The 9,952-nt window shown below is 46.8% G+C and overlaps 1 pseudogene; it reads left to right on the forward strand.

Moving 5' to 3' along the window:
- The first annotated feature begins 7,292 nt into the window (after positions 1–7,292).
- LOC127159659 (cerebellin-2-like) lies at positions 7,293–8,472 on the forward strand (annotated as a pseudogene).
- The last annotated feature ends 1,480 nt before the right edge of the window (positions 8,473–9,952 follow it).

Below are 9,952 nucleotides of genomic sequence, written 5' to 3' on the forward strand. Positions count from 1 at the left end.
TTTGCATGAAAGACACTGGGAGTAGTCTGTTTTCAGTATTTTCTGATCTTGATGGCTGTCTGTCCTGTTGTTAAGAAAACAATATTTTTTCCTCTGTGATTTCTTACCTCATGTTTTAAATATCTAACATCAAAGCAAGTAAGCCAACTGTTGAGCAATTAGTCATCAGTCCTGGCCAGTAATTGATGATCTTTCTGTCATGTTGGGTGCCATGTTTCATGGTATGGTTTTAAAGTATATATATGAAAAAAGTTCTTTGCTCAAGGCAATATCAGTGATGGATCTGGTGCCAGAGAAACTCTTCAGGTGGTCTTTCCTTTCTTAATAAAACATATTCTCAATAAAAGCTTTTAAACAACACCATGACCCTGAATTCAACTCTGAACAGACGTTCCCCTTCAGGAACTCGAGCTGCGTCGAAACACCATGGGAACGCCTCCAGCATGACCACGCTCTGAAACACGTGTGCAAACAGTCCAATGGAGAAGCAAGACGTCACAGGCGGGGTGACGTAGAGACCAGGAAGCTTAAAAGCACGTGCAGTGCATGCAGCCGGCAGCTTCTGTCTTTCAGCAAGCGCTCTGTGTGTGTGTGTCACTCTGTTTTTTGTGCTAGTTCGCACAGCTTTTATTTGAGAGTGTCACTATGTCCTACAAAGCATTCTTACGTATATAAGCAGCGGCATTTAGACTGTGTGCTCCTCTCTGCCTGCGCTATGTCGGGTGGCGATACACACAGCCTATTTGTTGTCTGTTTGGGAACGAAGCATGGGAGTCAGTTCTCGAGGGAGCTGACTGCCCGCGTTTGCGTTCCCCGCGGCTCAGCTTCCGCTTCTGCTGAGGCAGGGCGGCGGCCGTGATCATGGGGATCGCATATAGATCTACGGACGGGTTAGAGACGGGTCCTCCCTATCTCTGCCTTTCTCTCTAGATCTAGCGCTCTCTTTCTGGGTTCCGAAGCCCGCGCTGCGGTACTTCCCCCTTTGAATGAGAGCTCGCAGCGAAGCAGGCTGTGTCAGCTCCCGAGGGGGCTGACTGCCCGCACTCTCGCTGCGCACGCTTCATTCCCGGAGGGCTCTCTTCGAGGAGGGAGCCCTCGTGAACTTCCCCGCGGCACGGGTCCCGCTTTTGCCGAGGCAGAGCAGCGACTGCGGCCGTGGGGATTGCACATATAGATCTATGGACGAGTTAGAGACGGGTCCGCCCTATCTCTGCCTTTCTCCCTAGATCTAGCGCTCTCTTTCTAGGTTCGGAAGCCCGCGCTGCGGTACTTCCCCCTTTGAATGAGAGCTCGCAGCGAAGCAGGCTGTGTCAGCTCCCGAGGGGGCTGACTGCCCGCACTCTCGCTGCGCACATATAGATCTACGGACAGGTTAGAGACGGGTCCGCCCTATCTCTGCCTTTCTCTCTAGATCTAGCGCTCTCTTTATGAGTTCGGAAGCCCGCGCTGCGGTACTTCCCCCTTTGAATGATAGCTCGCGGCGAAGCGGGCTGCGTCAGCTCTCGAGGGAGTTGACGGCCCGCACTCTCGCTGCGCACGCTCCCTTTTGGAGGACTCTCTTCGAGGAGGGAGTCTTCGTGAGTTTTCCCGCGGCACGGGTCCCACTTTTGCCGAGGCAGAGCGGCGACTGCGGCCGTGGGGATCGCAGCATAGATCTGTGAACGGGTTAGAGACGGGTCCGCCCTTTCTCTGCCTTTCTCCTTAGATCTAGCGCTCTCTCTCGGGGCTCGGAAGCCCGCGCTGCGGTTCTTCCCCTTCTGAGTGAGAGCTCGTGCTGCTGCGGCTGTCTTTCTCCGAGGAGATTGATGCTGTCCGCATATGAGCTGACTGCATATTAGATCGCTCGTTTCTTCCTGCTCTCGCTTTTAAAGAATAAATAAATAGCAAGAACGGGGATTCAAGCAATTTATGTGTGGTTTGTTCGGGAGCTGAGCATGTACAGTCCGCCCTTGAGAGGGCAGGCTGTGTTCATTCATAAATTTATTTACTACACTCTCACCCTGTACTTTCGCTAAGTGTGTGGCCAAAAAAAAAAAAAGTGGCTGCCAGGGCATCTACATACTGAACCTTATTGACATTTTGTCAATATTAGCTCGTTCTGAGCATGGGCGGTGCGGCATCGAGATGTCGTCCTCGCCCATATGAAAGAACTGGGGTTGTGACTGAACGCAGAGAAAAGTGTGCTTTTTCCATTACAGAAAATCACTTATCTAGGCGTGGTGTGGGATCAACCACGATGCAGGCATGTCTATTTCCTGCTCGGATCGAGTCATCCTCGCGGCAGTCAAGAGAGTGAAAGTAGGCACTCACTGTGAAGCAGTTTCATAACTGCTGGGTCTGATGGCAGCTGTGTCCAACGTGATAACTTTTGGCCTGCTGTTCATGAGACCCCTGCAGTGGTGTCTCAAGACCAAGGGGGTTCTCCCTGAGGGGAAACCTGCTTTGCATGATCAAGGTCACGCGGCGATGCCTACGTGCCTTGGATATGTGGAGAAGACCTTGGTTCTTGTCTCAGGGCCCGGTGCTGGGAGCTCCTTGTCGCCGCATATGCTAGCAACGGATGCGTCCCTCATTGGTTGGGGAGTGGTCATGAGTGGCCCCCCTGCCCGTGGTCTGTGGAGCAGTCACCATCCAGTTTTGAGATGCTGGCATGTGTTTCAGTTACTGAAACGCTTTCACCCAGACCTATGAGACTATGGTCCTGACTCCTATGGTCCAGGACCTCCGAGGGCAGGCCCTACTGGGGAAGGGCGTGGTCCACCGCATTCTTCGGTGCCCGTCTTTCCTCGGTGCCCTCGGGAGATTAGCCTGCCAACCCTGCCGGTGCTTCAGGGCGCAGCAGTCTCCAGCGAGCCCACACCTCAGTCTTCCGCCCGGAAACGTAGCGGAGCTGGGGGGCTCGCCACCCCTGCGGGGGTCTCTACAGCAGCTAGTTCGGCTGTCTCCTGCCGGTCATCCGTTACAGGACTAGCAGCTCATACCAGAGGCCAGTCTCGAGAGACTGGTTCCCTTAGTAGATTATTTGGCAGCGTGGAAACTACTGCCAAATGTATCTGCTTGGGTCCTGCGCACTGTAGAGCGAGGCTATCGCATTCAATTTGGCGCTCCGTCACCACCTTTCAACGGGGTCTCCACTGTGGTGAGCCCCGAGCAGGGTCTGGTAATGGAACAAGAAGTAGATACTCTCTTGAGGAAGGAGGCCATTGAGGTGGTCCCTCCTCACGTCAGGGAGTCCGGGTTCTACAGCCGGTACTTCGTTGTTCCAAAGAAGGATGGGGGTCTGCGTCCCTTTTTTAGATCTGAGACTACTGTGATTGAAGTTCAAAATGTTCACTTTCAATCAAGTAGTGTCACAGATCAGGTCCGAGGACTGGTTTGTGACAGTCGATCTAAAAGACGCATACTTCCCTCCTTCCTCAACACAGGAAGTTCCTGAGGTTTGTTTTCACGGCCGAAGCTTACCAGTATCGGGTTCTTCTGTTCAGCCTTGCACTCTCCCCCCGCATTTGAAAGAGCTGGGGTTGAGACCTAACGCCAAGAAGAGTGTGCTGTCTCCATTACAGAGAACCACTTATCTAGGCGTGGTGTGGGATTTGACCACGATGCAGGCACGTTTGTCACCTGCTCGGATCGAGTCGATCCTCACTGTAGTCACGAGAGTGAAAGAAAGCCGGTCACTCACTGTAAAGCAGTTCCAGCGACTGCTGGGTCTGATGGCAGCTGCGTCCAACGTGATACCTTTTGGCCTGCTGTACATGAGACCCCTACAGTGGTGGCTCAGGACCAAGGGGTTCTCCCCGAGGGGAAACCGGTTCTGCATGATCAAGGTCACGCGGCAATGCCTACGTGCCTTAGACATGTGGAAGAAGCCTTGGTTCCTGTCTCAGGGCCCGGTGTTAGGAGCTCCTTGTCGCCGCGTAACGCTAGCGACGGATGCGTCTCTCACCGGTTGGGGTGCAGTCATGAGTGGCCACCCCGACCGCGGTCTGTGGAGCAGTCGCCATCTCACTTGGCACATCAACTGCCTGGAGATGCTGGCCGTGTTTCGAGCGTTGAAACACTTTCTCCCGGACCTAATAGGCCGCCATGTGTTGGTGCGCACCGACAACACAGTGGTGGTCTATTACATCAACCACCAGGGAGGTCTGCGTTCGCGCCCCTTGTTCAAGCTGGCGCACCAGATCCTTGTGTGGTCCCAGGACAAACTCCTCTCGCTGAGAGCAGTGCATGTGCCTGGGCATCTCAATATGGGAGCAGACATCCTGTCGAGGCAGGGGCCGAGGCCCGGGGAATGGTTGCTTCACCCCGAGGTGGTGAAGCAGATTTGGAGAGTTTTGGCCAGGCTCAGGTGGACCTCTTCGCGACTCAAGAGAATGCGCAATGTCCCCACTGGTTCTCTCTGCTCATCCAGCTCCACTGGGGCTGGATGCCATGGTACAGACGTGGCCGAGGCTTCGTCTGTACGCCTTTCCCCCGATCGCTCTGCTCCCGGGAGTTCTGGAGAGGGTGTGCCAGGACGGGGTCCTTCTTCTATTAGTAGCCCCGTACTGGCTGGCCCGAGCATGGTTCTCAGACCTGATTTCCCTCCTTGACGGCTCTCCATGGGAGATTCCCGTCAGGAGGGATCTCCTCTCGCAAGTGGGAGGCTCCATCCTTCACCCTCGCCCGGAGTTGTGGAAGTTATGGGTGTGCCTCTGAGGGGACACACCTTGTAGCTTCTGGTCTCTCAACCGAGGTTGTTAAGACCATTCTCCAATCCAGAGCTCCCTCCATGAGGAAATTGTACTCCCTGTACTTCACGAAGTGGAAACTTTTCACTTTATGGTGCGGACACCGCCAGCAGGACCCAGTTAACTGCCCAGTTGGTACAGTGCTGGAGTTTCTGCAGGATCGGTTCTCCGCAGGGCTAGCCCACTCCACCTTGAGGGTTTACGTGGCGGCTATTGCGGCCTACCACGCCCCACTTGGTGGCCTTTCAGTGGGCAAAAACCCCCTTATAGTACGTTTCCTCCACTGTGCGCTGAGGCCTTGGCCTCTGGCCAGGTATAGCTTTGCTAAGTGCGGTCGGGATGCTATTTCATAGCTTTGAGTCCTCTGACCCTCCCTTCTTGGGGGTCAAGGCTCTCTTCTCTTAAGTTGGCTTCAGAATGCTGTGGAATGTCCACTCCTTTGACTTTAAGGTTCTTTCCTGGTCTTGTGCCACTTGGCTCTTTTCTCTCGCCCTAGCTGTGCTCTCCCACACTAGGCAGGGATTTGAAGTCTAGTGGCGTGGGCATCTCGTTCCCATAGCGTTTCGACGCAGCTCGAGTTCCTGAAGGGGAACGTCTCAGGTTACGTATGTAACCCCGGTTCCTCGAGGGAACGAGACGCTGCGTCTCGGGCCATACTTCTGGCATCCCTGCAGCGCTTGCTTCTCTATTCAGAAGCTGCCGGCTGCATGCACTGCACGTGCTTTTAAGCTTCCTGGTCTCTACGTCACCCCGCCTGTGACGTCTCGCTTCTCCATTGGACTGTTTGCACACGTGTTTCAGAGCGTGGTCACGCTGGAGGCGTTCCCATAGCGTTTCGACGCAGCGTCTCGTTCCCTCGGGGAACCGGGGTTACATACGTAACCTGAGACGTTTCTGCACACACATATAAATGTAACACTCTCCAGCCTAACAATCACAGTATTACTGGGCTAATGAGACATCAAATAAATATTACATTTATTGTATTATAAACACAATGCATATTTGCCCATATAAGGCTGTTACGAATCTGGTTGGTGACCTGCGGTCCACTCACCACCAGATGTCGCTCTCACCCTATCAGAACATTCAGACTGTTGCACCACACCCCGAACTACATTCCCCGTCATTCAGCGCGCTGATTGGGTCAGCACCTGTGACCAATCAGCGGCGCTATAAAAGCCCCGGTCTTTCCTCATGCAAGCTACGGAGTATTGAGTTGTAGTTATTAGTATTGTTGTTTCCTAGTTCCGAGTTCCCAGTTCCCCGTGTTTAGTTCCCTCGCCTGGACATCTCGTCTCGACTGTCTCGCCGCCTGCCTATTGGACTATTGCTCGTGTCACGGATTCTTCTCTCTCGTCTCGCCCCTTTTCGGATTACGTTCGCCACAGATCGACCCACGCCAGTTTCACGGACTTCTATTGTGCCTCGCCCCAATACACCTGTTTGCCACTGTTTTGACCCTGCCTGTTCGACCATGTTTTTGTCTCGTCCTACCAATAAAAGCTTGCATATGGATCCGCTCGCCTCTCGTCTCACTCACTCTGTGACAAAGGCTTTTCAGTCACACAGTTTTTAAGGTCCAATTCTCGCCATTAACAAACCATTAACTATGACTAATAAACTCCTAATTTGCTGTTAGGTTAGGTATGGGGTGGGATTAGGGATGTAGAATGTGGTCATGCATATGAATATGTGCTTTATAAGTACTACTAAACAACCAATGTGTTAGTAATAGGCACGCTAATAAACAACTAGGTAATAGTGAGATACGGGCCCTATACTAAAGCAAAATAATAAAGCGTTAGACATAATATATTAGCTAAATACATCAAACAATGAAACAGGATAATTGTAATCTTATGTCTATTACACAACAGTATATTCTAGTATACTGTATACAGTGGATTCAGAAAGTGAAAAGAGGGATTATGTCCAGTCACCTTTGACTATGAACAGAAGGCTGTAGACATGAATTATACAGCAGGTGGTGTTGTGGTTTCCACATGTTAGCACTACAAATTATGGAAATACCTTTAATAAAACCCTAACAAACCTAAATCTGTAAAATACAGAGAAAAATAATAAAACAATGTTGCAATGTCTAATATACTTTGTACTGTAAAGAAGTCCAGAGTACAACATTCAGTGTTTTGATCAGATCAGTGTTGCCATTAAGAACATAAACAGCTGTTATGTAAAGGATTATGTATATCCAGTGGGTTGTTATCACAGAATAAAGCATATATGTTGTGTAAGATTGAAGGGCTTTATTTTGCGATAACAACCGGCTGGATGTACACTGCCCTTAATACATTATGCTTATTACATGGCTACTTGCCAAAAAAACTAAATAATTAGACACAAAATATTGATTGATTGAAATATATTTGAACTCAAAGCTTCTGTGAAGAAAGCAGTTGCAAACCAGACGGTCACACTACTTATTACACAACATTTCACCACATGAATAATTATGTCGAAATTGTCCATCACGTGTGAATTACTGAAGATGTATGAACGGTATAAAAGCATCAGGTTTGTAACATTCTGATAAATACATTCACATACAGCAGACACATCGCTAACACGCTTTAGCTAAAGCCTTAAGAATGAGGGTTACAATCGCAGTTCTTCTGCTTCTGTACAAATGTCTTATATTCGCTCCGAATGCTGCAACAGAACCGGTCTCCTCTGAATTGAGCACTAAAGATGACAACTTTCTTCAGAATAATATTAAAGAGCTGACTTCAGCTTTGCAAATATTCACAGACCTGCTGCAGGAACTTGGAGCAGCAAAAAAAGAAATTACAAGCCACAGAGACACGACTCAACGCTCTGGAAACCAGTCAGCAGAAGCTGATGTCCAGACTTGCCAACAGTGAATCTCAGACTGAGAAAATCAAAATGGAAAACAAAGGTGAGACTGATGTTTTTGATGACCTAACATACTGGCACACAGTTGGTGTAGGATTTACTTTGTAATTATTTGAGAAATCTAAAAGTGATTTCTCAGTGAATTTTGTTTCCAACAAATGGTACGACATTGAATTAAAACAGTGTAGGGTGATATTTATGATTTTTAAAAAGTTATGTTCTCTTCAGACAAACCAAAGGTGGCATTTTCAGCTGCATTAGGATCGGATGGTTTCTTTGGACCAGTTAATGAAGATTCAACACTGGTTTACAAGAATGTCTTCATGAATGTTGGCAATGCCTACCAGCAGGCCACAGGTATTGTTAATCCACACTGCTGAAAACAATATCAACACACTTGTGTAATTCATGTCTACAGCTGTTAAATGGATATATGTGTCTCACTCTTTAACAGGGATTTTCACAGCACCAGTACGAGGAGCTTACTACTTCAGTTTCTTCTACCATTGTTCAACTAGTCATGAGACATGGCTGTACATGTATAGAAATGGAAAGAAAGAAGCGGTAGCAGGACAACACAGTACACAACAGGGTACTCCAGCAAATGGAGGAAATGGCTTAATGCTGTTGTTGGAGAAAGGAGATCAAGTCTATATTGTACTCCAAAAGGATTCATGGATCTGGGATGAAAAGAATGTCACAGTGTTTAGTGGTTTTCTTATTGATGTCATGTAAATAAAATACACCTTGAGAACAAACATAACATTAATGTAACATGTTATGGGTTTACAGGTTAAGATGAAATATCAGGCTACTTAATCCAGTGTCTGTCTGATGTGAATAAAACATTGCAACATCAAAATAACCAGCCTTGAATCAATTTAATCACAAGCTGAATGACGTTTTTTACGAATACACCGAAAGGCCTTTTTACTTGTTAGAAAAGTATAAACTATCAAACTGGTGACAGAAGGCATGTGGCAGATGGTGTGAAACAGGGTTGTTGTTTTTTTTTTAAGTTTTGATCATATTGTTTATTTAGAGGCTTTAGAAATTCATTTAGCAACTATGGCACCATGCACTGTAAAAAACAACCTAGAGAATCTACTCAATAAAATGAGGTAAACTGAGGTAACAATTTACACTCAGTTTGTTTGGGTAGATTCTATCCTATATGTCTGAGTAAAGAATACCTGAATTTATCAGCTAAGACAAACTAAAAAAAAGTAGGTAAAGTCTACACAGCAAAAAGCCCAGTGTTAAATGAACTCTCGCGGGAGTTTGAGTCCATACTCAAGAGTATTCAAATTATTAAAGAAGCCTGATGTTAATAAGCAGAATCACCAAAAGGAGAAAACCTAATTTTGTAAGTTGCCATTATAGTGGTCAGTGTTAGCATTAGTTGGGCTCTTGATCCGTAGCTTTTTAACATTAGCTTTTATTCAACTGTTTAGTTAAACTAGCCAGACAAGCCAAAGAGCAAAAGTCATGCAATGGTGATAATTCTGTTTTAAAATAAACGTAATTTGAGCCACTGAAGCCATTTAGAGTTCTATATCCTTTATTTATTACAACTGCCTTGTGGTTTCACAGCAGCAAAAAAAAATTTTTTTTAATTTTTAATGGACTTCTTACAAGCTCCTTCGATCAAAAAAAAAACTTTCAAAAACTGTTCTTTTAGGCACACACAGACATCATGAATCAGCATATGAATCTCAAAAATGGTGACAAACAGCATATTCAGAAACAGATCAACTCTAAACATCATGGAAATCATCAGCTCATAATTTATTCATGCCACAATGCATGATGGGAGATATGGATGAGTTTTGATTGGCTACAACATACGTTTTTGTTGGTCACCATTGTTGTGATTCTCATGCTGATTGTTGATGTCTGTGTGTCTAAATCTAAAAAATGTTTATATTTTTTCTGGTCAAATAAATTTCAGAAACACCTGTCTGATTAAACCAACATAAACAAAATACAGCTCAATTATTCTGATCACTACTTCATGACTTTGTCAAAGCATAATCAAAACCACAAAATCTCATTTCTTCTGGTTTGTCTGACTGTTGTAACTCAATTACAACACCCAAACAAAATCTAATATTAATAAGTTACTGGTAAAGAGCTAAACTAATGCTAACACTCACCACTATAATGGCGACTTACAAAATTAGATTTTCTCCTTTTGGTGATTCTGCTTATTAACATCAGGCGTCTTTAATAATTTGAATACTCTTGAGTATGGACTTAAACTCCCGCGAGAGTTCATTTAACACTGGGCTTTTTGCTGTGTAGACTTTACCTACTTTTTTTTAGTTTGTCTTAGCTGATAAATT

This window comes from Labeo rohita, unplaced genomic scaffold (genome assembly GCF_022985175.1).
Source record: "Labeo rohita strain BAU-BD-2019 unplaced genomic scaffold, IGBB_LRoh.1.0 scaffold_241, whole genome shotgun sequence".
NCBI lineage: Eukaryota > Metazoa > Chordata > Actinopteri > Cypriniformes > Cyprinidae > Labeo > Labeo rohita.